At 47.0% G+C, this 26,662-nt stretch overlaps 1 protein-coding gene across 4 annotated transcripts in view; it reads left to right on the plus strand.

The window, feature by feature from the left end:
- LRRC4B (leucine rich repeat containing 4B) overlaps window positions 1-26,662 on the plus strand; it is a 1,040,654-nt gene that overhangs the window by 595,887 nt on the left and 418,105 nt on the right. For 3 of the 4 annotated variants that reach the window (XM_069201000.1, XM_069201001.1, XM_069200999.1), the window contains one exon: window positions 23,799-23,897. The exons of the other annotated variant lie outside the window; for it this stretch is intronic. The gene's annotated coding sequence lies outside the window, so the exon portion shown is untranslated. The remainder of the gene's footprint in view (window positions 1-23,798; window positions 23,898-26,662) is intronic. 4 annotated transcript variants of the gene reach the window in all.

Raw genomic sequence — 26,662 nt, forward strand, 5'->3', positions numbered from 1 at the left:
ACATAAATTAACTTTACCTATATATGGCTCCATGAAAGGTTTAAACCATGCAGAGCAACCTTATACACTTTATATGGAATCCCATGTGACAGTAGAGCATCAGACAGCTATGAACCCTCTACATTTGTAACTCAACATCAACATCATTCCACCATTGGCTGTATGTTGTCAGTCATACTACTGGTACATTGTGTACTGACAACTGGTAGTCAGTGGCCTGCTGTTTGTGTGATGGAATAGGATTTGTGTGTTACATGGACACACATTACAGCTTCTTCTTTTAGGTGACTTAATATTGCCATTCACATACATTTCAGACAGTAGCCAAAAGCAATCTGTCCCAGATACATACTTCTGTCAACTACAAACACAACACTACCCCCATTACCAAAAAGGAACAAAATAGCCTGTGTATCAGAAAGGAAGAGGTTACTCAGTCAGACATTCCCCAATCAGACATGTACCTGCTTCTCTGTGGTCCCATAGAGCTGGCCGTTCAGGAACGGAAACTTCCTGGCAAAGAGTGCCAGCTCCTCCGTGCAGAAGGAAGAGTCCCTGTCACCTGCTTCGCCCGGCATCCTGGCTCCCAGAGGTTGGTAACAGCAGCAAAAATCGAGGAGGCCTTGATACCAGCAGTGTTAGGAGGCAAGTGAGTGTTTTTTCACAATGCGGTGTATAAATACAACACAGACGCATTCCGTAATGGAGACAGATACTGCCATTGGCTTTCATGCATAGTCGTCACACGTTAGCCTATGGCAGGGCACGTCGTGGAGGCTACCAGCTACTACGCAGTCAACTTCTGCCGATGGCCGCCGAGTAGCCAACGTCCTGATGGCAAGGTAAGGCAACCGCCATTTTAGGATGTGAAGATGCACATTTATCAATTGTTAGTGCGCCACTAGCACTCAAAATGGAGACTAGTGTATTTAAAAAAAAAAAAATGTCAGATATGAACAACACTTCTCTTGGCAAGATATAATGCAATGAAATGTGTATCGTGACTGTGTTTGACACTGATAGGGCCGGGGTGAAGTACTACCTTTGTTGACAATATTTCTTTAAGGAAATTAAACAAAATGTGAAAATAATACTTTACAAAAAGTTGTAAATAATTTTTGAGTTCCAAAAATTAGATATTACTGTGTGTGTATATGTATTACCTATAAAATTTCTACTGTTACCAAGAAGTCATGTATGATGTGACCATTTCAACTAATATTTTCTTTTCCATACATAAGGACTTCTGAACCCAGCCATGGGCAGGGGGAGACGGCTTCAGGTGTTCCGGCCATTTCCAGACCTTGCCACCATGGTGGAAAGGGACGTCCTCAAGCAATTTTGACTAAATAGACAAACTATCCTGGATTTGTGTCAGAAGTTGGAGCCTGATCTCCTGCCTCACAACATGAATCCCAGCCATAGCACCAAAAGTAAAACTCATGGCAGTATTGCATTTTGTTGCAAATGGCACTTTTCAGTACACTGTGGCAGTATCAGGGGACATGTCTCAGCCAACTTTCAGTGGTGTGCTACAGGAAGTTCGTGCTTCCCTGATGAAACATATTAACAGCTACATCCAAATCCCATATACATAGGATTTGGCCACTGCGAAGTGAGAATTTTATGCTTTGTGTGGGCTACCACATGTAGTTGAAGCAATAGATGTCACGCATATTGCCTTGGTGCCACCACAAACAAGGGAACAGGTCTACTGCAATCGGAAGAACTTACATTCCATCAATGTGCAAGTTGTCTGCTTAACAGACTTATACATCCCAAGTGTGTGTTCCCGTTTTCCTGGGTCAAAATAATTCATTTGTACTATGGGACAGCAACATGCCCATGCAGATGTCACAACGTGGGCTGTAGAGGTGCTAGTTTGTTGGTAAGTACAATGTGACTTGATGATCTTTTGCATGAATCCTAGTGTAGGAAGGGTCAATGGCTTGATATATGAGTAATATGCTGATGTGTTGCTTCTGTGCAGGAGGCTTAGCGTATCCTAACTAACCATGTTTACTGACACCTCTGAGTAATCCAACAACACCAGGGGAAGTCTGCTTCATTGAGGCCCAGGGAAGAACACAGAGGCCATAGATTGGGATTTTGGGCTCCTCAAAGTCAGGTTTAGGTGCCTGAACAAGACCGGTTTAACCTTCCTCTACTCACCCAATAAGGTGAGCCACATCATGGTTGCCTGCTGCATTCTGCATACCATCACCCTGTGGAGGAACATCCCTGTAATTGAGCCCCTGGGTGAGTATGTTGAAATGCCCAATGAATATAACTGTGGTGAAGAAGAAGGAATTGTCCTACGTCAAGATGTGATTGAACACTTCTTCACCTGAGTGTAAGTTTACCTCTACAAATTGTAACCTCCAATGTCACTATAACTTGTGACATAGGAAACATATCTTTCTGCTATGGTAATTTGATAGGAATGGTCAGTGCAGGAAAGTTCAAGGCAAAGATGTAAGTGGATCAGAGTTTCCTTACATTGACCACTGTGGTCACTGACAGAGATTAACTGTGTTTGTGATAAGTATGTGTGTCGTCATGACTTGTCAACTGAGTTTGATTTAATATGTGGTAAAAATATTTTTTATTTGTTAGTCTGTTTCAGGGTCCTTCACCAAGTCATCTTCATTTAGACATTTCAAAGTTGTGACATTTGGTGTGAAATGTTGCTGTTTGCTGCTGCCGACATGGCTTGTCGGTGCGACCGCCAACATCTAAATCGGGCCCTAAGTCAGTTGTTAAGAAATTATTTTGGTGGCTGGGAATTGATTCAGCTATTGAATGTATGGTCTGGGAATGCGTGGACTCTTGTAAAGCTGAGAAATCACTCCAAACACTCAGGCCTCCCACGAGTGAAAAACACAGTCCAAAAGAATCAGTGGGAGTCCATTGTCATTGACATAATGCGTCCAGTGGGATCATCCAAGAAGTATATCTTTGCACTTATGGATTTATTTTCATGGTGGCCAGTAGGAAAAGTGGTGGAGAATGCTGACACAGATTTTGTATTGACATTTTTGGATTGTGTTTTTTGTATTGACAGGATTCCTACCACCTACCACCAATGGTGTGCAATTTATGTCCCATGCCTTTAAACAGTACTGTGATATGATTACTGTAAAAGTTACAACCACTTCCTTGTATAATCCCAGCGGTAATGACTTGGTTGAGAGGTTCAACCGTGTCACTAAGGGGGTAATTCAATCTTCAAGTGCAAGCAATAAAGACTGGGTGGTACAATTAATAAAAGCAGTTTGGGCCCGTTGGATCACAAGGAATGAGGGTACTGACTTGTCACCTTTTTTAGTAATGAGAAGAAGGAACCTAAGAACAAAATTTAATCCTGGTTGGATGATTAGCATATGTGCGGAAGCATGGTCATTAGAAAAGGTGCGAGAGACAATGGGAAAAAGCCATTTTAAGAATAGGAAGTATTATGATGCAAAAAACAGCACCAAACCTGTGACCATAACGGTTGGATATTGGGTGCGCATAAAGAAACCTGGGTTTGTAGCCAAGGGTGATAGCAAGCTTTATGACCCTGAGGAAGTGGTCGTAGTGTTGCATTATGCTGTGTGGTTAGGTAAGTGTGAAGTATGGAATCTCAAGAGAGTAGCTTTAGGCAACATAGAAATGTGGAAAGATATGAATGGGAGTGATGGTAATCAGTCTTGAATGGGTCAGAGGAAGTGTGGTATTGACTATGGTTGGTTAGAAGTGAAAATAGATGCAAAGGAGGCAATAGAAGAGGCGAGGGAAGGACACATTTCTCTATGGGCGCAAGGGAGGCAACATAAGGAACAATGGAAGAAGTGATGAACGATGGAATGAGGAACTATGATGCTGGTTCTTAAGATGTTCAAGGGAGTCAAGATGTTGCACTTGACGATGATCAGGAAAGAGATAAGGGATTGTTAAAGAACAGGCTATTAGGAGAGTTAGGAGGCCACCTAAACAGTTAGAAGAGTATAGTTACGAAGCAGTTAAATGAGCAAATAGTTTCTTTAAGTTTTTTGTTATTAGTTTTGTTTTTTTAACAAAATTAAAAAATGTTTTAGGGAAAATGTTAAGGAGGTATAAATGTGGTCATTTTTGCTACATTACCATTGTTGCTACATTACTCATGTTCTTGCTTTGTTTAATGAAGTGAACAAACAAAGGGTTTCCCAACAGATAAAATACTGAAATGGGACACGGAAAATCAAGCAACACAAATAAATTAACCCACCTTCACCAATGGCTCCAGTAAACCTTAATCCCTGAGTTTGACAATGTCAAGCCAAGGTTGTTAACATACATTTGTATCAAACTATTAGAAATCATGTTTATTTTGTAATTATAATTATATTCACTTGATGATGTATAAATATAAATATATATATATATATATATATATATATATATATATATATATATATATATATATATATATATATATGTGAAAATCAATAAATAACCTAAAGACTACCATTCACACATCCTCAATCACACTGATTAAAGTGAATGAAAGGATTATCAAGAGAACAATATCTAAAAAACTAAACCCTCCCTCTAATCCCAACTACAGTCACAGAGACTGAACATACTCCCTGTGTATCTTCAACAATGTAACAAAACTAGAAATCCCCAACATGTAGTAAGTACACAGTGATATAAGTTTGTATACTAATAATTCAATACATTTATACCATGTTAATTGATTTAACCCTACCATATAGTAAATACACAGTGATATAAATTTGTACTATGATAATCCAGTACATTCACACCATGTTCACTGATCATGGATCAAGAATCCTTCTATGGAGGTGGAAAGTCCAGTCCAGAATCAATTTCTTGTAGCAATAGTGCCGATGTGCGTTTAGGTGTCCAGTGACCAAAAGGTCACCCACCTTCCTCAGGGCACACAGCAGATATAGTGCTGAACAGCCCCCTGTAATACCTGTAATGTAGAATATTCATAATATGACCAATGACTTGACTAAAGCAAGAAACAGAGAGAAAAAAGAAAAGAAAAAAAAGAAAATCAAGATAAAAAGATCAAAAGATCTGTCAGTGGTAGTTTCATTTTCACAAGAGATCCTCAGACGGTGTTGGAAGCCCTCCACCTTATTATTATATCTTCAGTGAAAAACTGCATGCACTAAGATATTCATTATCAAATGACTGATGTATTTGTTCATGCATATGTTTATATTAACCAACACTGAACGCATGCATGTCAAAATTGTTAACAAATAGCTCTCTCTTGTATATGTACTTGTTAAACGAGTTCAGTGTATCTTAAAACTAGCAAAAGTGCATACATTAGACGTCGCTTCTTTACCCCCGCCAAGTGAGGACTATCCATCTATATGGGGGTCTTTTTTCCTTACTGATATGTAAGAAGGTCACAGTACTCGACACTTTCACAGGATCCAATTGTCTTTTATATTTCCTGTCATGGAGAAAGTCAATCCTTCCTGAATAGGAAACAAGAAGGGTAGACATGGATACATGGATTTGTGATGAGCATGGGATTACATAAATATATTTTGGGGCCCTGTCTCACTAATGCTATCTATGTTATAACCACCGTAAAGGAATGCCTGTCGAAGAATCACAGGGTATCCTAAATTGTATTACTTTGACTCACCTGCTTGGCATCGATGGCGACCTGCCTGCCGTCTTCAGCCTCCCACAACTCAGATGGAAAAAAGGCAGTTGTATGTTACTCAGGACGCAAGACTGGTAACGCTCCTGCAATCACGGGCGCATCCGGACATACATTAGTAACAGGGCGGGGCATTTAAATGCTCTAGACCGGGCCCTCAAAGGGCCGTCAGATATAAATGCAAAAGCGCCATATTGAAATATGTGCCCGAACAGAATGTTAGGTGAAAAGGTGAAAAACAACTATGTTCTTCGTGACAAGCACAATTATCTCAGAGAACCTGGGCTAGGAGGCCCAGGTAAGCTTAATTCTCATAAGGCAGATATATCCGGCCCCAGAGATGAACTTCACATTTCTGGCACAAAACAAGATAGTCGACCCAATACCAAAATGCTATTTTAAAAATCAACAAGATCTCACATCTGTAGCTCCCAGCAGGGAAAATTACCCCAGGGCAGATCTGCTCTCTTGGAACTACGCAAGATCTAATATGCATTAAAGTACTAAATGTGAGGAGGTTGCAATCGAGGCAGGAGCAGAACCGTATATAGGAATGCATTTTCACAGGGGATCCTCTCATTGAGCCCCTGATGGACTGTTCTCCTATATCTATCATAATCTGAACCCTATACTGTAACCTTCTCCAGGATGATCCATTTTGAGTCACTTTCCTTGTGGCCCTTCTCCATACAGTGCTCTACAAGAGGCACCTGAAATCTCTGGTTTCTGATCGCTGATTTATGTTCGCTGAATCGCGTTCTGAATTGCCTTCCTGTTTCCCCGGCATATCCTAAAGGGCAAGGGCACATGATACAGTATATCACATTAGAACTTTGACAGTTAATCATAGTCCTTAACCGCATTGTTTTAACCGGATTGTTTTTTTAATTATTATATATAAGAACATCCAATACCATAGCCTGTACACATGCATGGCATTCACCACAGCGATGGTTGCCTAACACAGGATTGTTTCCCGTTGTGGTTTTCCTTGTTTTTCATGAGTCTAGCTTGAACCAATTTATCATGAAATTCCTCTTAAAAGCAAACATAGGAATAGGGAGGGGAGAACCCTCTTCATGGCTGTTCAGAATATTCTAATGTGTGTCAATAATCCCCCTTACTTTGTTGTTGATGTTAGAGTGTCTAATAACACACAATGGTGGTCATTCTGACCTCGGCGGTAAAAGGCGCCTACCGCCGGTCAGAAATCCTCCATAATCCCGCCGCGGTCGCGGAAACCCGCCACGGTCATTCTGACCCGCAGAAGGCAAACCTCCGAAAATCCGAGCGCCACAACAGACCGCCAGACCAGCGGTCGGCGGGAAAGTGGAGGTGACAAAACCTCCACCGCCACGCCAACAGAAATACGCCCATGCCATTACGACCCACGAATCCACGCGGCGGTCATTCAAACGCGGTATTCCATTGGCGGGACACACCGCCGCGGTCAGAATACACACAAACGAACAAAACTCAGCCACATTGGACGATTTGAATCCCACACACCTGATACACATACACACACCACTCCCACACACACAATACAATATAAAACACCCACCCACATCACCCACAAACCCCTACGCCAAAAAATTCGTAAAGAAGGCAAGAGCGAGACACCAGCATCCAGAAAATAACAGCCACAGCCACTCAACACCATCACCCACACACTATCCACACACAAAACAACACACACCACCACACTCAACTCACTTAAATACACATACTCCACCCCACACATCATACACACCACCCCATGGCACCCCAAAGACAACCCCGCTTCACAGACGAAGAACTCAGGGTGATGGTGGAGGAAATCGTTCGGGTAGAGCCCCAGCTGTTCGGCACACAGATACAATACACCAGCATTGCCCGGAGGACGGAGCTATGGCAGAGGATTGTCGACAGGGTGAACGCAGTGGGACAGCACCCCAGAAATCGGGAAGACATCAGGAAGCGATGGAACGACCTACGGGGGAAGGTGCGTTCCATGGTATCCAGGCACAACATCGCCGTGCAGAAGACTGGCGGAGGACCCCCAACTCAACCCCCACAATTCACATCATGGGAGGAGGAAGTCTTGAACATCCTGCATCCTGACGGCCTCGCAGGAGTCGGCGGAGGAATGGATACTGGTAAGTTGAAGCTTCAATACTGCTTCCCCCCCACCTGCATGCCAAATCATACCCCAACCCTCACCCCCATCCTCGAACCCCACCCTCACCCCCACCCCCATCCTCACCCCCACCCTCACCCCCACCACCATCCTCACCCCCACCACCATCCTCACCCCCACCCCCAGCACACCTATTCCCCGCCAATGTCTCACCATCACAACCCACACATCCCAAAACCTAGGCCTGCATGCATCCACTAAGCATGGACACCCATCACCAAAGCATGCCCAATGCATATACACATCCCCCCCACAAGCCACCCTCACCAAAGCCCCCACACACGAATGCCAGCACTTGGGGACACGAGAACCCATAGATACACCCATATGCCACTCATTGAAACTATAACCATACCTCTATACCCCTGCAGGACCCGACCGTCAACACACCGCGGCGGAGGGGCCAGAATTCTCCACACCCCCCACCCAAGAGGCCGTCAGCGATGACAGCAGCTCTGTCGACCTGGACACCGATGACCAGCCCGGACCATCGGGGACCTCTGGACAGTCGGTTCCCCTCACACAGGCCCAGGCCACTACAGACCCTAACCCCTCTGGGAACACCAGCACAGCTCCCACCCAGCGGGCCCATGCCTCTGTCTCCAGGGCGCGTCAATCTGCGGTGTGTCTACCACTACAGGGCACCCAGGATAACCCACCACCCCAACAACAACAGGGACCTGGGGGCAGTGGTAGTGGGCACACCGGCCAGGGGGCAGAGGCCCAGGGAAACAGGGGAACTCGGAGGGCAGCTGTGCGACAGGGGGGGGAGGAGAGGCCCAGGGAACCCACTCTCCACGAGGTCCTCACCACCATCATGGGAGCATACAACCGCTCCCAGGAGACGATGGCGACGGTACTGGCCCGGTTCCAGGAGATCCAGGCACTGCAGGAGGAACACTATCGGGGGTACAGGGAGGACATCAGAGCCATCAACACCACCCTGGTTACCATGGTAGGGCTGCTGCAGGACCTCGTAAACACCAGGGCGGACACTGAACAACACCCAAGGGCCCCTGCCACTAGCCTGGACCAAGAACAGCCAACCACCTCCGCCGGCGCTAGTGGACAGGAGGCCCCCGCACAGCAGCAGCCCACCAGACCCCCACCTCCTGCAGGAGAAGAACCACCCCGCAAGAGGGCCCTGAGATCTCGCAAGAAGACAGAGTAGGATGTCAAGACCCCCGCCAGCAATGGATACCACCTGATGTCATCCCACTGTCCCACATTGTCACCCTGTCCATCCTTGAACTGCCCATGCTCCATCTCTCCACAGGCCTCTGGACAATGCACCTGTGTGACTGTTACTCTGGACTCTGCCATGGACATTCCTTCACCATAGCCCCCACCCACTTGAAACCACCCATCCCATTTTGAGCACTTAAATAAACACCTATTTTGCACCAAAATATCTAGAGTCTGGCTGTGATTTCAATATATTGTAATTGACATTACAGTGCAAATATGTCCTTGTACATGGTGAAGTCAACAAACAGCTGCCACAAAGCTGTAGTCCATGGGGAAACGAAGCACAGGACTCGTAGTGGGGACCCCAGATCTGAAATAGGGAGGGAAAAGCCAAAACTCAGTCATCATACACTGGGGCAAATAGACAGGCAGCAGAGATGCAGGAGAGTAGTTAACATTTACTAAATTATCTTTGAAATGTTACCTGTGTCCTATTGGAAGTACTGTTCAATGATTCTGTCCCTGTTGTCTGTTTCAGCCCCGTCGTCTTCCTCCTCGTCACTCTCCTCAGGTTCCACCGCTGCCACAACACCACCGTCTCGACCATCCTCCTGCAGGAAAGGCACCTGGCGACGCAAAGCCAGGTTGTGAAGCATGCAGCAGGCCACGATGATGTGACACACCTTCTTAGGTGAGTACATTAGGGATCCACCTGTCATATGCAGGCACCTAAACCTGGCCTTTAGGAGGCCAAAGGTGCATTCGATCACCCTCCTAGTACGCCCATGGGCCTCATTGTACCGTTCCTCTGCCCTGGTCCGGGGATTCCTTACTGGGGTCAGTAGCCACGACAGGTTGGGGTACCCAGAGTCCCCCACTAGCCATACACGGTGTCTCTGTAGCTGTTCCATCACGTAAGGGATGCTGCTATTCCTGAGGATGTAGGCGTCATGCACTGACCCTGGGAATTTGGCATTTACATGCGAGATGTACTGGTCAGCCAAACACACCACCTGGATGTTCATTGAATGGTAATTTTTTCTGTTCCTGTACACCTGCTCCCTGTCTCTTGGGGGAACCAAAGCCACATGGGTCCCATCAATGGCACCAATTACGTTGGGAATATGTCCAAGGGCGTAGAAATCACCCTTCACTGTAGCCAATTCGCCCACCTCAGGGAAAATGATGTAGCTCCTCACGGATTTCATCAGGGCAGACAACACTCTGGATAGCACCTTCGAAAACATGGGCTGAGACATCCCAGAAGCAATTCCCACGGTTGCCTGAAATGACCCACTTGCCAAGAAATGGAGTACTGACATGACCTGCACCAGAGGGGGAATCCCTGTGGGTTGGCGGATGGGGGACATCAGGTCGGGCTCCAGCTGGGCACACAGTTCATGGATAGTGGCACGGTTAAGACGGTAGGTCAGGATAATGTGGCGTTCTTCCATTGTCGACAGGTCCACCAGCGGTCGGTACACGGGAGGATTCATCCGTCTCCTCGCCCAACCCAGCGGACGGTGCCTAGGAAGGACAACATGGAGCACACAGTCAAGCAACCCACAGGTACGTACTCACAGCTAGCACAGTAAACGATTCTCTATGCAGTGAATGGCGTGTCTGAGTGGCTATGCAAGGCCTAGGCCTGTGTGACGCAGTTGAAATTGAGCCATGTGGGCCCTGGAAATGGCGGCTGCCTGACCTGTGAAGTGTGACAATGGGATGTGAGGTCAATGCGCTGGCGTGGCACCCCGCGGCGGGCGGCGGGCCAAGACCGCGGCGCCAAGCCGCATTGGTTAACATTGAAGCCTATGGGTTTCAGGAGCCAATGGCGAAGGGCGCCGGCGGTGGCGGGACGCACCGCCGCGGTACGCACCGCCGCGGACGTGACCGCCATTTTCTATCTACTTATCCACTTGCGACTTGAACTTTCACAGGAGAGGACCTATACTGCAAGTGTTGCTGTGACCTCGGTCTGGAAGGGACAATGGCTGCTGCGCCTGGGGAAAGGGCCCCTGCCTTCACTGGAGAGGAGTTGGAGAAACTTGTGGATGGGGTCCTCCCCCAGTATGCGCTACTCTACGGTCCTCCAGACCAACAAGTGAGTTTAATTCTATCTGGATTTGGGGCCGCTGGCTTGGGGGCCTGGCAGGGGGCCTGGCGGGGATGGGGGGCATTTTGGGCCTGGCGGGGGGGCCTGGCGGGGGGCCTGGCGGGGATGGGGGGCATGTTGGGTCTGGCGGGGGGCATGGCGGGGGGCCTGGCGGGGATGGGGGGCATGTTGGGTCTGGCGGGGGGCCTGGCGGGGGGCCTGGCGGGGATGGGGGGCATGTTGGGTCTGGCGGGGGGCATGGCGGGGGGCCTGGCGGGGATGGGGGGCATGTTGGGCATGGCGGGGGCATGGCGGGGATGGGGGGCATGTTGGGTCTGGCGGGGGGCCTGGCGGGGGGCCTGGCGGGGATGGGGGGCATGTTGGGTCTGGCGGGGGGCCTGGCGGGGATGGGGGGCGTTGGGCCACTGGCAAGGAAAATGCTGACAAACTTAAACGTGGTATTTCTCCCTCCCTGTACGTGTCACATAGGTCCGCGCCCATGAGAAGATCGGGATTTGGCGTGCCATCGCCAAGGAAGTCCGGACCCTGGGGGTCCACCATCGACGGGGCACCCACTGCCGCAAGAGGTGGGAGGACATCCGCCGCGGGACCAAGAAGACCGCCGAGTCTCTGCTGGGGATGGCCTCCCAACGTAGGCGGGGTGCCTGCCGTCAACTGAGCCCCCTGATGTTCCGGATCCTGGCGGTGGCCTACCCTGATTTGGATGGGCGCGTGAGGGCAGCACAGCAGACACAAGGGGGTGAGTCCAAGCATTATCTACTCTGTTGTCGCGCAGTGGAGGTGTCTGGGTGGGGGAGGAGGGCTGTGGGTCCCCCTAGGCCAGGGCGATATCTGTAGGCTGGGCACCCCCGTAAGCCCCTGTGTCCCCAGCCACCACCCTCAGTAGTTTGTCAGTACAGCCATCCCTGGGCCGTGTCATCCATGGGTGCAGTTGTCAACTCTAGGCGTGTAGGGCATGTTCCACGGAATGCGTAGCGGACCCCAAGTGCGCAACTTAGTGCAGGGGGCATCTGTGTCTGTCATGTCCGCTAACTGTACCGGAGATCCATGTAATCAATATCCCTTTATTTCTCTCTCCCCCCCCCTTTTTGTTTGTCTTTCTGTGCTTGTGTGCATCAGCATCATCAGGCGGAGGAGAAGTGGCATTGGGGCAGGAGGGAGCTGCAACTCACATGGCCCAGGAGGGCCATGCCACAGAGTCAGAATGGACCAGTGAGACGGAGGGCGAGGGGAGCTCCACGACGGGGACGACTGGACCCTGCAGCAACACGGACACGTCCTCGGAAGGGGGCTCCCTTGCGGGGGTGGCACCATCCGTGCCCCCGCCATTACAGGTACAGCCGCCACCCAGCGCACCATCTCCGCCCTCCCAGCAGCCCCTCAGCGTTCGCCCCGTGCCCGCTCTGCCAGGAAGCCGGGCATCTCCTTCGCCCCAGGCACCTCAGGCCCTGCCCCTGTTACCCCCGCTGCCCTCAGTGAGGAGGTCATTGACCTCCTCCGAACGCTCATTGTTGGGCAGACTACCCTTTTGAATGCCATCCAGGGGGTGGAGAGGGAGGTTCATCGCAGCAATGAGTACCTGGAGGGCATTCATTCGGGTCAGGCTGCCCATCAGCGATCGTTCCAGGCTCTGGCCTCAGCACTGACGGCAGCCATTGTCCCTGTCTCCTGCCTCCCTCTACTAACTCCCTCCTCCCAGTCTCCTGTTCCTCTGCCTGTCCCACCCACACCATCAGACCAGCCTGCACACACCTCAACACCCAAGAGAAGCTCATCCAAACATAAGCACCACAGATCACGCAGACATTCACACACGCAACATTCCGATGCAGACATGCCAACAGTCACTACCACCTCTGTGACCCCCACCTCCTCGTCTCCCTCCTCCCTCCCTGTGACGTCTACACTCACACCTCCATTCACCTCACCATCAGCCAGTGTTTCCATCACCAGCACACCCTCCACTCCAGTCCGCACACGTGCAGTCACCACCCCCACTGCCATTTACACGTCCCCTGTGTCCTCTCCCACTGTGTCTGTCACCCCCTCTTCCACACCACACAAACGCAGCCACCCACCCACCCAACAGCCATCCACCTCACGACAGCCTATCCCTCCTGCACCTGCACCCAAAGACAGCAAACGTGACTCACCTACAACCACATCCTCTCCCTCCACTCCCATTCCCACTGTACCTACCACTCTCCATTGTCCCAAGAAGCTCTTCCTCGCCACTACTAACTTCTTTCCTGACCCTGAGCCCCCCCCTCCTTCTCGTCGGGGTAAGAAGAGCACCTCAGCCACCACCAGCCCTGCAGCCCCCTTGACAAGGGTGCAGGGGTATTGGAGCCCGCCAGCCCGCATGTCTGGATCTTCGCCCAGCAGCAAGGGGACAGCCAGCCCACCCCCTGGGAAGAGGAGCAGAAGGCGGAAGGGGCGCCGCAGGAGCCCGCCTTCTACATCCCCCCCGGACACCACCCAGAGACAGTCACCAGCCACAGCTCCAAAGGGAGGAAAGGGCCACAGGCCCACGACTAAGGAGGGCAAGGGCAGCAAGTCGGAGAGGTCAGGCAGCAGGCCTGCTGCCCAGGAGGAGCCCACAACCCCCATAGCCGCTGCCCCGGGAGGAACCGGCACAGCTGCCCCGGGAGAGCCCACCACCCCCATAGCCGCTGCCCAGGGAGGACCCAGCCCAGCTGGCCAGGAGGGCCCCACCACCCACAGCCCAGGTGGGCATTGAAGGAGCACCATCCCCGCTGCCCAGGAGGGCACCACCAGGCAATGAACAGTTGGCCATAGACCGGCCGCCGTCTCAAGAACCGCTGAACTGGGCCCCGCCGTCTCAAGAACCGCTGAACTGGGCCCCGCCGTCTCAAGAACCGCTGAACTGGGCCCCGCCGTCTCAAGAACCGCTGAACTGGGCCCCGCCGTCTCAAAAACCGCTGAACTGGGCCCTTCAAGGCAAGAACCGCTGAACTGGGCCCCGCCGTCTCAAGAACCGCTGAACTGGGCCCCGCCGTCTCAAGCACCGCTCCGCTGGGCCCTTCAAGGCAAGAACCGCTGAACTGGGCCCCGCCGTCTCAAGAACCGCTGAACTGGGCCCCGCCGTCTCAAGCACCGCTCCGCTGGGCCCTTCAAGGCAAGAACCGCTGAACTGGGCCCCGCCGTCTCAAGAACCGCTGAACTGGGCCCCGCCGTCTCAAGAACCGCTGAACTGGGCCCCGCCGTCTCAAGAACCGCTGAACTGGGCCCCGCCGTCTCAAGCACCGCTCCGCTGGGCCCTTCAAGGCAAGAACCGCTGAACTGGGCCCCGCCGTCTCAAGAACCGCTGAACTGGGCCCCGCCGTCTCAAGCACCGCTCCGCTGGGCCCTTCAAGGCAAGAACCGCTGAACTGGGCCCCGCCGTCTCAAGAACCGCTGAACTGGGCCCCGCCGTCTCAAGAACCGCTGAACTGGGCCCCGCCGTCTCAAGAACCGCTGAACTGGGCCCGCCGTCTCAAGAACCGCTGAACTGGGCCCCGCCGTCTCAAGAACCGCTGAACTGGGCCCCGCCGTCTCAAGCACCGCTCCGCTGGGCCCTTCAAGGCAAGAACCGCTGAACTGGGCCCCGCCGTCTCAAGCACCGCTCCGCTGGGCCCCGCCGTCTCAGGAACCGCTGAACTGGGCCCTTCAAGGCAAGAACCGCTGAACTGGGCCCCGCCGTCTCAAGCACCGCTCCGCTGGGCCCTTCAAGGCAAGAACCGCTGAACTGGGCCCCGCCGTCTCAAGCACCGCTCCGCTGGGCCCCGCCGTCTCAGGAACCGCTGAACTGGGCCCTTCAAGGCAAGAACCGCTGGCCCTTTGGCAGACGTGGCAGGGCAGGATCTATCTCGGGCAGGGCTGCAGGATGTCCTCTGGCCAACTTGCCTCCTCCAGTGGCAGTGGGGTCTGTTATGGACTGTATGGACTGTGGCTTTGCTCTCCCCAGGATGGCCCAGTGGGCAGGCCACCCACTGTATGGACTGTATGGACTGTGGCTTTGCTCTCCCCAGGATGGCCCAGTGGGCAGGCCACCCACTGTATGGACTGTATGGACTGTGGCTTTGCTCTCCCCAGGATGGCCCAGTGGGCAGGCCACCCACTGTATGGACTGTTTGGACTGTGGCTTTGCTCTCCCCAGGATGGGCCAGTGGTCATGGAGTCCCCTCGTGGATCTGGCGTCGTGTACTCAAGTGGCTGAGGTGCCCCCCCTTCCCTTCCCCCTGAGGTGCCTGTCCTATTTTCTTTCTGATGCCCCTGCAGTGTTCTCTCCGTGGAGTTCTTGTCGTGGGACTGGGCCTTGCCCCTTTGCACAGGACCCCTGTGATCCACGGACAGTGGTTGGACTACATTTCGTAGCTGTATATATTTTGTACATAGTTTATTTATTTATTGGGATTACTGGTGTCCATATTTCAATATATCTGCCCGTTTATGATCTCGTCTTTTGGTCTTTGCATTATTTCGGTGGGGGGTGGTTTGTGGGTTGTGACAGGGATCTGTGGGAATGCATTGATGTGTGTGTTGTAGTGGGTGTGGGTGGGTGGGTGTGTGCCGGTAATCTTTTCCCTCCCCTGTGTCGTAGGTGCAGTACTCACCGATGTCTTCCGCGCCGCCGGGCGTGCTCCTGGTATATGAGCAGGTATAGGAGTGCGGGGATGACCTGCAACTCTGGTTCCATCCTGCCGGAATCTCGCGTGGAGTGCGTAGAGGTGAGCGTTTTCCCGTTCGTAGTCTGTTTCCGCCGTGTTCTTATCGGCGGTGCTCCCGCCCCGGAAAAGGTGGCAGATTGGTGGGTCGTAATAGGGTGGGCGGTACATTGTCTGCCGCCTGGCTGTTGGCGGGAACCGCCGCGCTGTTTGTTTGTACCGCCATGGCGGGCGGAGTGTTAAGTTGGCGGGCTGTGTTGGCGGTTCCCGCCAGGGTCAGAATTGCATATTTTAGACCGCCGGCCTGTTGGCGGCTTGGCCGCCGCTTTATCACCGACCGCCAGGGTCAGAATGAGGGCCAATATCCTTTGTTGTTCAGTCTATGGATGTGTTTCAAATAGAATATCCTGATTGTAGTATTTTGCCCTTTTGTATGCTTCCCGAATCACCCTGTACGGGAACCCTTTTTGTAGGAACTTATCCTTCAATTCTTTAGCATTCCGATCATATTCAGTTATCTTACTACAGTTGCGCTGAATCCTAAGGAACTGACTGAACGAAATACCTTGGAGTTGGCATGTAGGGTGAAACCTTTCAAAATGCAACAGTGCATTCCTTGCTGTAGGTTTCGTATATAGGGCCACCTGTAAGAATCCCTGCTCCTCATAAATGAAGATACAGAGAAATGCCACCTCATGGTTGTTGATGTCGGGGGTAAATCTAAGATTGTTGTGACACAGATTGAGCCATTGAGCCAATACACAAATTCCTGGAGGTATTTAATCTCTCCCTCCCAGAGGAAGAAGATATCATCAATGTAGCAACCCCAATGTTTGATGTTTTCAAAGAATGGGGCAACTTCATTTTATATGTGTCTCCTTTCAAAGAGACCCATATAGATGTTCGCCACACTAGGGGCACTGGCTGCTCCCATACTTACCCCTTGATTTGTTTGTATATGTTCCCATCAAATTCAAAGACATTTTCCTCTAGAACTACATTAAAGCATCTCAAGATAAACTTGGCTGGGGCATCAGTGTGCTCTTCCTTCAACATATAGTGTACGGCATTGTATGCTTCTTTTTGAGGTATGTTAGTATATAGTGCCTCTATGTCCGTCGTTACTAAGAAGTCCCAATTGGGATTGAAGTTGAGGCCCTCCACTTTCGCTATCATTTGGCCTGTATCCTTGATGTAAGAAGGAAGCCTAATGATAAGGGGTTTAAGGAACAAGTCTATGTATTTTGACAGTGGTTCTGTAGCCGAACCTATGGTTAATACAATGGATCTAAGGGGAGGATTATTGACCTGCTTGTGTATTTTTGGAACTCCATAAATCACTTGCATTTTCTGGTTTTGCAGTCTTAAGAATTCAGCTTCGGGCCTGGATATACTGCCATTCTGCATAACCCATTCACAGATGGTCTGAATTTTGGAAGAGATAGAGTTAATGGGATTGCTCCTCACCTTTCGATAGTGTTCCTGAACTGACAGCATCGCTTTCATTTTTTGTTTGTACATCTCAGTGTCTAGCCAAGCTATTCCTCCACCCTTATTGCACAGTTTCACCATAATGGATTTATTCTGTTGCAGATCCTCAATAGCTATTCTTTGTTCCTGTGTGAGATTGGGGGTGGGAGCTGGAACATATCTTAATGCCTGCTTGATTTTATTGGAGACTATTTTCTCAAAGATACCCACTTCCGGGCCTATCTGATCCAAGTTAGGGGTAAATGTAGATGGATGTCTAAACCCCGAGATGTTATACTCTATAGTGGTCTCTTTGTTCTGAAAATATTTTTTAAGTCTAACTTTACGAAAAAAAAGGCTTGGATATCTTTCATGAGTTCAAACTTATTTACCATTTGACTAGGGACAAACGTAAGTCCTTTGCCCAGAAGATCTAAAGTGGACTGTTCTTGAGGAAAATGGGTCAAATTGAAGATAGGAAGGTCTCTGACAATGTATGTGTTTTTCAAGATTGTTGTCTCCGTGTTTGCAGAAACTGATGGGATTGATCCATTTGGTGATGGAATCTCCCTCTCCTTCTGTTTTGTTGTCTCCCCCTTGGGGCTGTTACAACCCCTTCAGTGATCTAAAAAAGTATTTGTTTTTACTGTATTGCCATTTGTCATATCATGGCTATTGGATCCTACCTCTCCATCTGACTCTGAGGTATCTGAAAACGTGCCTCTTTTTTAAAATATGTAGTAGATGTAGTATATGGCCTCTTGGGTGATTCATCTGAATAGAAATATTTTCTAAGGTACAGATAAACTCTGTCTTGAGAGAAGAGTTGTAAATCTTCCTTAAGTTTATCTGTTTTCCTTTTTATTCGATACTCCTGGGATGATTCTACTTCTCACTCTGTCTTCCCCAATGTTATCTTAGTTTCCTCTAGTGCCCCTTTTTGTTTAATTTTTGTCTCAAGGTCAATAATCTCATTCTCAAGGACACTGATCATTTCTCTGGCTGTCTCTATGATCAGAATCATCAAAAACCTCGAGCAGCGAATGGCTATGAGAGACCATTTTTCAAGGAATTTAGGGACTTCCACAAAAAGGCCAGGGATATTCCTAACCCTGAGTCCCATGGGGATAACTCCAGCCTTCAGGTATTCCAAGATGAAATTAGCATGTGCCTCGGTAAATGTTACTTTCTTCTTAAGATTAACCATGGTCACTCCATCCTCATCATGTTCTTTCAGTACACTACTTCTGTTCTTTGAGCTTGAGTCCTTACCTACCAGGACCAGAAATTGATCCTCAGAGAACCCAAAGGTTTTAAAGAGTCCATGGTGTGAGGCAGGAAAAGGATAAGGCATACAAGGTGCTACATGCACAGAGCCGACTATAAGTCAGTATCCATACATGCAGCCTAAACACGAATCATTCCCAAAGTCCTAGCAGGTCACCAGAGAAAACTTCAACAAGATCCAACCATAATTGTAAAAAAGGGAGACCGAACTACACACGGACAGAAGAAAAAAGAAAAGAAAAACAGAAATACAAGAAAGAAAGAAAAGAAAGAACAAAGAACAAAAAGAAAAAAGAGAAAGAGAAAATAAAAAAATAAGACCCTAAGCAACACGGCTGCGGGAATAACCAAACAAACAAAGGGTTCCCCAACAGATAAAATACGGAAGCGGGACAGGGAAAATCAAGCAACACAAATAAATTAAACCACTTTCACCAACAGTTCCAGTAACCAACCGGAATCCCTGAATTTGATAATGTCAATCTGTCAAGCCAAGGTCGTTAACATACATTGTATCAAGATATTTTATATATATATATATGTATATATATATATATATATATATATATATATATATATATATATATATATATATATATACATGAAAATCAATAAATAGCCTGGGAAAGGCCCTCATTCATTTTAATCAATGTGATTGAGGCTGTCTGAATGGTAGTCTTTTCTTTCTTTTTTGCTTATTTGTTGCGGCCTTTCCCAGGTTATTTATTGCTTTTCTCATATATATATATATATATATATATATATATATATATATATATATATATATATATATATATATATATATAGCATGAGATGAATATAATTATAATTACAAAATAAACATGTTTTATAATATTATGATACAAATGTATGTTAACGACCTTGGCTTGACCGGTTGACATTATCAAATTCAGGAATTACGGTTTACTGGAACCATTGGTGAAGGTGGATTAATTTATTTGTGTTGCTTGTTTAATGAAGTGTACATGTTTTACATTGTTTTGTTTAACTGTAAAGGAGGGGGATGTGTTCTGGGCTTGCATAAGTTCTATATGGCTTGTGGGTTTCGCGGGCAGGTTCTTGGTGGCTTGTGGGTAGGTTCATATGGATGAGGTGAAGGGGTTCCAAGGAGAACGGTTGGAGTGGCCTTAATCTGTACGGATGATTCTGCTGTGACTCTGTACTCTGGAATAAAGGATACTTCTACCGCATTACTCTGGTATGGACATTATCCTTGCAATTGCAACAAAAAGCCATTTTAGCACTGTTTTACTATGGATTCACAGGCTATTCACTTCATAGCATATAGTAGCCCGTTTTCTATAAAAGATGTTAAAATGCCATTTTAAACTAAAGTTTGACCTTTAAAGCCTATGTGGACGCACAATGACCCGATTTAGCTATTTTGAATCAGTAAAGCCATAAGGCCCGATTTACAACGGCACTTCCATGTGTAAATTAAATGTAGATGGGCGAATGGCTTGTTTTACAAGTGTAGGCATTCACAAAACCTGTACTTACACTCCTTATTCCATTTCCTTACAAGTCACAAGCCTCATTCTGAAGGTTCCGGTAATCCCCACGGCGCTGGCACCTGGGGTTAGAAGTCCCACCAGGATTAGAGGATTCACAGCAGTCCTGGGAGAGCAAGGTTTTCACCCGCACAAGGCAGGCGCAGTGGTCAGGCCAAAAGAACGAAAGTGGTGAAAAACGTGTACAGGAATGCTGAAGCACTGACTCCCCCATGTCATTCCCCATTAACATGCAATCTTGGGAAAAAGAGAAAACCGAGATTTACTCTTTTCAAGTGTATGAGTAAATCCCTTTGCATTGTGGCAATGACCGATGACCACTTCTAAGATAGGAGGGGGCATTGTGGAAGGAGATTTTCCATAGAGTCTGGTTAAAAAGCAAGTGCAAACATGCTTTTTTGTAGAAATTAACATATTTTTAATTGTAGACTCCATACAGTTCCACAGATGTGTCCACTTACTTTTGTTCTCACAGTGTTATACAGTATTTATAAAGAAATTAAAGTGTTCCAGTGATAAAGAAATTTTAAAAAATGCTTAAAAAATGGTTAAGACTACAACTAAATGGAGGAATCAATCAACAGGTGTAGATTAATTCCCAATCAGTGCTTAATTTGTTCTTATTGTTTCCGGTGCTAAACACCGGCACTTATTTTTGAGGGACGGGGCTTATTCTTTTGCCTCAAGCATTTACTGCGAGCAAAAGACACAAATGGGAAAGACGGAGGATGAGAAAAAAGAAAAAGCGTCCCAATGGGAGAAAGCAGAAAGCTCCAACAATGAGCTAAAGGGGCAGGGAGTGGCTTTTAATGGATTAAAGAGGCCCGAGATGGCTTCAGGATGACGCTTCCTCAGTATCCTGTGTTCGCACATAGAAATGCAGCAGCCGTGTGTTTAAGAGGAAGGCTTTGGGCACCAGCACCTTTTAGTTTATAAATTAAGCACTGGTCCCAATCCTGACTCATATCACATTAAAGATCACATTTAAAGGTTATTTCTGATTAGAGAATTTCCTTGATTATGTTGGAAGAAGCTGATTTGTGAATGTTTTTAGGTGGATCTACTTTGAAACCTCAAAACACTCAGAGGCATATTTACAAGCCCTAGCGCCACCGGAGCGTCGCTTTTTGTGACGCTCCAGGGCGTTGTGCACTGCACCATATTTACAAGGCAGCACCAAACCTCTTTGTGTGGCTTAATGCTGCCTTGTAAATATGGGCCCCCCAACACAGTTTTCTGTGGCAGAGGGGAATGCAATGGATGTTGCGATGGGAGTTCCACCGCAACACCCATTGCTTTTGACACTGCCCCAGATTTACGAGAAATCGTAAATCTGAGGCTGCCTCAAAACTAACGCCACCTTAGGAGTGGCATTAGCATGGCGCAGTGAGGAGAACTACTTTTATTCCTCTTCGTCCTGCAGCACACAGGAGCAAAAGGCCTTGAAGGATTGTTTATGTGCAGGTCCTCCCTGCACATAAACAATCATTAAAAAGTAGGATTTGTTACTTCTGTGGGTGCTGCCATAGAAGTTCCAAATCGCCATTGTAGATTGTTTATTTGCAGGAAGAGACACCTTCCTGCACGTAAACAATTATTCCCTTCAACGTAGACACCCTTGCACTATGGTGCAAGAGTGCCTGCGTTTGTGCTAGGCAGCAAAATTTAGCACCAGCGCTATGTGAAACAAACGGGTGCGCCGTATTTTTGTAAATCCAATGATAGTAGAGCCAAGTTTTCAAAGCTTTCCTGAAAGTATAAAGATCATCAATATAGTGAAGTGAAGTAGACATGCTGTTCCAGAGACCAGTTGCCTGCACAGAAAATGCTCTTCTGCCAGTTCAAGCTTTTTAAAATGTTGGGATCTTCAAAAGATTGGCATTGACACAGACAGCAATCTGGAAGGTGCTGTGTGTGACAAAGTGGATGATGTCCACTGAAATGAAAGGCTTTATATACTATACATAGTGATTTAAATTTTATTTGCTTGGCTACCGTAAGCCAATGAAGAGGATCTATAGCCCCAGAAGTAGAAGAATAGTGAGGCGAGAAAGTGTAGGTTTTGCTGCAGCAGCCTGTATACGTTGCAAAAGCTGAATAAGATATCCTGGTGACCCCAAGAACAGAGCATTGCTCTAATCGAATCTACTCAAAATGGTACTTTGCACTTTATGTGGGTGAAGATGCAGGGGTAAAAGTGTTTTTTGAAGAGCCCTCATTAGTCCGAAGGAGGTGGGAGATAATTTATTGGCATGAGTCGAAAGAGATAACTCGTGGTCCAACGAAAAATCCAAGGTTCTAACAGATGTTGCCGTTATAGGAGTTGAATTATGCTCTTAGGCCCAAAAATCTGTCTGCATAGATTGCAGAGAAGAACCCCAAAAAAGCTCATTACCTCAGTCTTGCCTCCATTGAAAGGGTCATTGGTCATTACATGTTGGAAGGGGCTATGTTGTAAAGATCATGGTAGTTGGTTTGGATGGTGTTGAGTTCAGATTCGTGGAATAAGTATTGATCAATGGTAAGATTTGGTGTCTTTGTAATGAAGGTATTGTGTTATGTGGTATGTCTTAATGGGTTCTACTTACATTTTCACATTTCAATATAGCTGGATGGGTCTTCTTTGCAATTTATGTAGATTTCCAGTGTCTTCAAGTTTAAACCAAATGTTTGTATCACATGTTCACAATTGATATGAGTCATCTGTAGGTAACTGCCAATAGAGTGGCAGGATTTATACTGATACATGTACTAGTGATAATACAGATGTTCTCTAGCGAATTAAATTGAAAGTATCTAACTCTTATCCTAACGTCTGTATTCTAAATGTATTCTAAATAACTATCCGTGGCTGTGATCTTTACAAGTGGGGAATCACACTATTTTCTGGCTCCAACAGGTAAAGTAGTCCCACCAAAGGTCTTCTTCTTGTAAGCTGCAGTGCCAGACTGGAACATAAGTTCCTAGATTGGTAGTATTTGGTGATTTTACATCAATTCCTAGGTTGGGAGCATTTGGTAATTTTTGATTGCAGGAATTTAGCTCCTGCACCATATGCAGTTGATGTTGATGCGCCACCCTACTTAAATGCATAATGCATTTGAATGTACTCCTGTCAAGCACAAGCAGAAGTGTGTTTTATGCTTCAAATGGGAAGGGAACACTCTTGTATTCTGTGTGGGTGTAGGGGAAGGCAGCTTCCTGTAAGCTTCTTGTCAAGAAAAAACGAGTAAAAAATGCAATGTTCATATGCATATTAATGTCACATTTTACAGCTTTCTAAGCATTAGAAATTTTAGATACACGTCTTTTGTGTATGAGAGAGCTCCTGCAAATCTACACATGACATGTATTGCCAGTAGTAGTCCATGGTTCCTTTTGAAATCCATGAAAAGTTTGAAATTTCCTATAGATGTAGGAGTAGTCCAGTGGGAACACATTTCCAACTTTCACTCATTTGTGTAACAGTTTCTTAATTATTTATGGCTCCTAATATAAAAATGGTTGGTCTATTAACTCCTCTTTTAATGAAAAATGAAAAAGCTATTTAAAAATGTGAAGTATTTTGATTGCTTGAAGTGTATTCTGGAAAAGGTGCAGATGAAGATTGATGACTTTTGTAGCCATCCCTATTGACGTCCCTGCTCTGCAGTATATTGTAATAACGCATGATGTCCACTTGCAGGTAGACGTTTCCAGACATGAGAGAGGTTTCCGGGTTAGATCCACACCAGCAGTATTATATAGCGATGGATATTTTACCAGTGGATGAGACACGATACAGGTAGAAGACATTTCTTCATCCTAGCGTCACATTGCTGTAACCTCATATTGCGTGTATCCAGAGATGTTTTAAGGCATGGGCAAAGTGAGCAACTGCTCAGGGCCCCCACATTCGTAAAGGCCTCCCTAGGAAAGTGATCTGCCTATCTCATTTCTGTGTCTTCATCTTAACCACTCTCTGTCTACCTCTCTACTTCTCACTCTTTCTCTCTCTTCTCAATGTCATCCTAAGGATTTTTGGGTCACTGGGCAAGACATATTACAGCCATTTTTTGTCACCCTACCTACGAAAACATAAATATAATTCTGTATTGCTTGGCATTATGTGGGCTTGAATTAGCTGAAAATGTATAATAAAATTCAAAGTTGTTCTGAACCTCGACCCCCAAAATATGTATTCCCTAAGACCCCAACAATCTTTAAGGTGGCACTGCATGTATCAAGTGTTTTTCCATGTTTTATAGTGTAATATGTATTTAGGTGGATTTCCATAGCACAGACTCAGGTAAGAAGCAACAGTGCACTGCAGAAGGGGCATTGATATGTTAGGGAATTATGAAAGATTACGACATGACAGGGCTAGATGTATCAGAGAGTCAGGAGGTTATTATCAATAGAGTATGTGTTTCATCTCCTTTTTAAACCACAGGAGAAATAAAGCTTTCCTGATCTGTGGGTCAGCGTTGTTCTGGAGCCTGTGTGCAATGGACGAGATGTTTCTTAGCAGCTCCAACTGCCATCTTTGAGACCTGGAACCAGTGCTTAATTTGTAAATAAAAAGGTGCTGGTGCCCAAAGCCCTCCTCTTAAACACACGGCTGCTGCAATTAAATGTGCGAACACGGAATACAGAGGCAGAGTAATCCTGAAGCCATCTGGGGCCTCTACAATCCATATAAAACCACTCCCTGCCCCTTCAGCTCACTCTGGCAGCTTTCTACTTTCTCCCTTTGTGACGCTTTTTCGTTTTTCCCTTCCTCCGTCTTCCCCATATGTGTCTTTTGCTCGCAACAAATGCTTGAGGCAGAAGAGTAAGCTCCGGCCCTCAAAAATAAGCGCTGGTGCTCAGCACCGGAAACAACAAGCACAAATTAAGCACTGCTGGGAACCCAGGGTTAAATGCAGCCCTCAGCGCTATTCCCAACATTATGTGATTCTTGGCAAATTACTTAAGGCCTTATTTAGATATTGGCAGATGAGTTACTCCATCACAACAGTTACGAATATCCCATTTGCCGAAATTTTGATGGACAGGATATCCGTCCCCGCTGTGACACAGTAACTCATCCGCCAATATCTAAATCAGGCCCTTAATCTCCCTATGTTTAAGTATGTGTCGATTGTGTTTGTGTAATACCCACTTGATGTACATAATCTACGAGTGAGTCTCAGGACCCCTGTGTAATGTACAGTGCTCCATTGATTTACAGCTAAGTTTGCACTATCTAAAATAGCAATACATACAGAGATAGAGGAAGCTCCTCTTACTGACTTCTATTTTTTTGAATTTCTTGGTTTCAGATCTGGCAGTAATACTTTTTGTCTTACCCTGGTTTCCTCATGTATTTGTTTTATTTTTTGATTAATGTTTTAAAGCGAGTTCCTAATGGACAGCATCACATCAGGACACATGAACTGACATATTACCCACACAGAGGCTGGTCAGGGCAAGACAAAGACCAGAAGCAATGGCAAAAGTCTAGCCTTGGGAAACTGCTGCAATTGTAACATGTGTTATTATTTATATTGCAAGCATGTGGCACAAACATGAAAAGATGTATGCCATTTTTATTTATGATTTGTTTCTAATGCATGCTGGTGAAAATGCCAATGCTGTCTCTGTTCCAGACCTAAACAAGCATTTGCAATGCAACGGATCTCGCGTTTGCTCATGTTAGAGCTGATAGCGTTGTAAACTCCTAACCCGACTTTTCACCTATCGGCAAAAGTGCATTTATGTAAGTAACCCGAAAAAGTGCAATTAACTATGTAAAGCGCTCGACTTCTGCCAAGCGAAATCGCGCTAGTAAATTAGAGAAAAAGTAGTCCACGAGCCGGACAGAAAACAGCGAGCCTCGCATGTTTTCTGTACTTGGTCGATGCGCTCGAGGAGGGCTAGCCACCTGAAAAGGCATGACGTATGCATGCCTTCGACTAATGAAAACAAGCGGATTTTAATAGGCAAGCCCACGAACCAATGAAAAACACTGACGTGACGTCGAAAGGGCTCCGAGCCCTTTTCTAAACCCTAAAGCGTCTCGCTTCGATACGCATGCGCGAGCGCATGCAACGCAGGCTCGACCCTAAAAAAACACATGATGCAAAACATCACAGAGCACAATATTCATAATGGGGTTCACCTCTAGTACCATGCCATTGACACACTAATGACATTTCTACAGCACAAGCTACCCAACATGAATCATCCAGCTTGTGGCTTCCTAGTAAACATAAACCCATTAATTTATTACACCTTGAATGCAATATCTGTTAACCCTTTGCCTGTTGGCTGTGTTTGGAAGAGTATGGGGGAAGAGCACATATTATTCTTGCATTACAGCAATAACATGAGTGACTTCAGGTTATGCCTTGGCAGGTGTGAGTATCTCAGCCATTTCTAATATTATTTTCTTTGCATTCTGATACTTTTTATTCTTGTGTTTAAATGAAAAAAGGAAATTGTATGTTCAGAATTCAAAGGTAAATGTAACAGCAGCGTGAGCTTCTGAACCCTGGCGCAACTTGAGCCCGCTGTAACAATGTGCAC

The sequence above is a fragment of the Pleurodeles waltl genome, chromosome 7, assembly GCF_031143425.1.
Source record: "Pleurodeles waltl isolate 20211129_DDA chromosome 7, aPleWal1.hap1.20221129, whole genome shotgun sequence".
NCBI classification, from domain to species: domain Eukaryota; kingdom Metazoa; phylum Chordata; class Amphibia; order Caudata; family Salamandridae; genus Pleurodeles; species Pleurodeles waltl.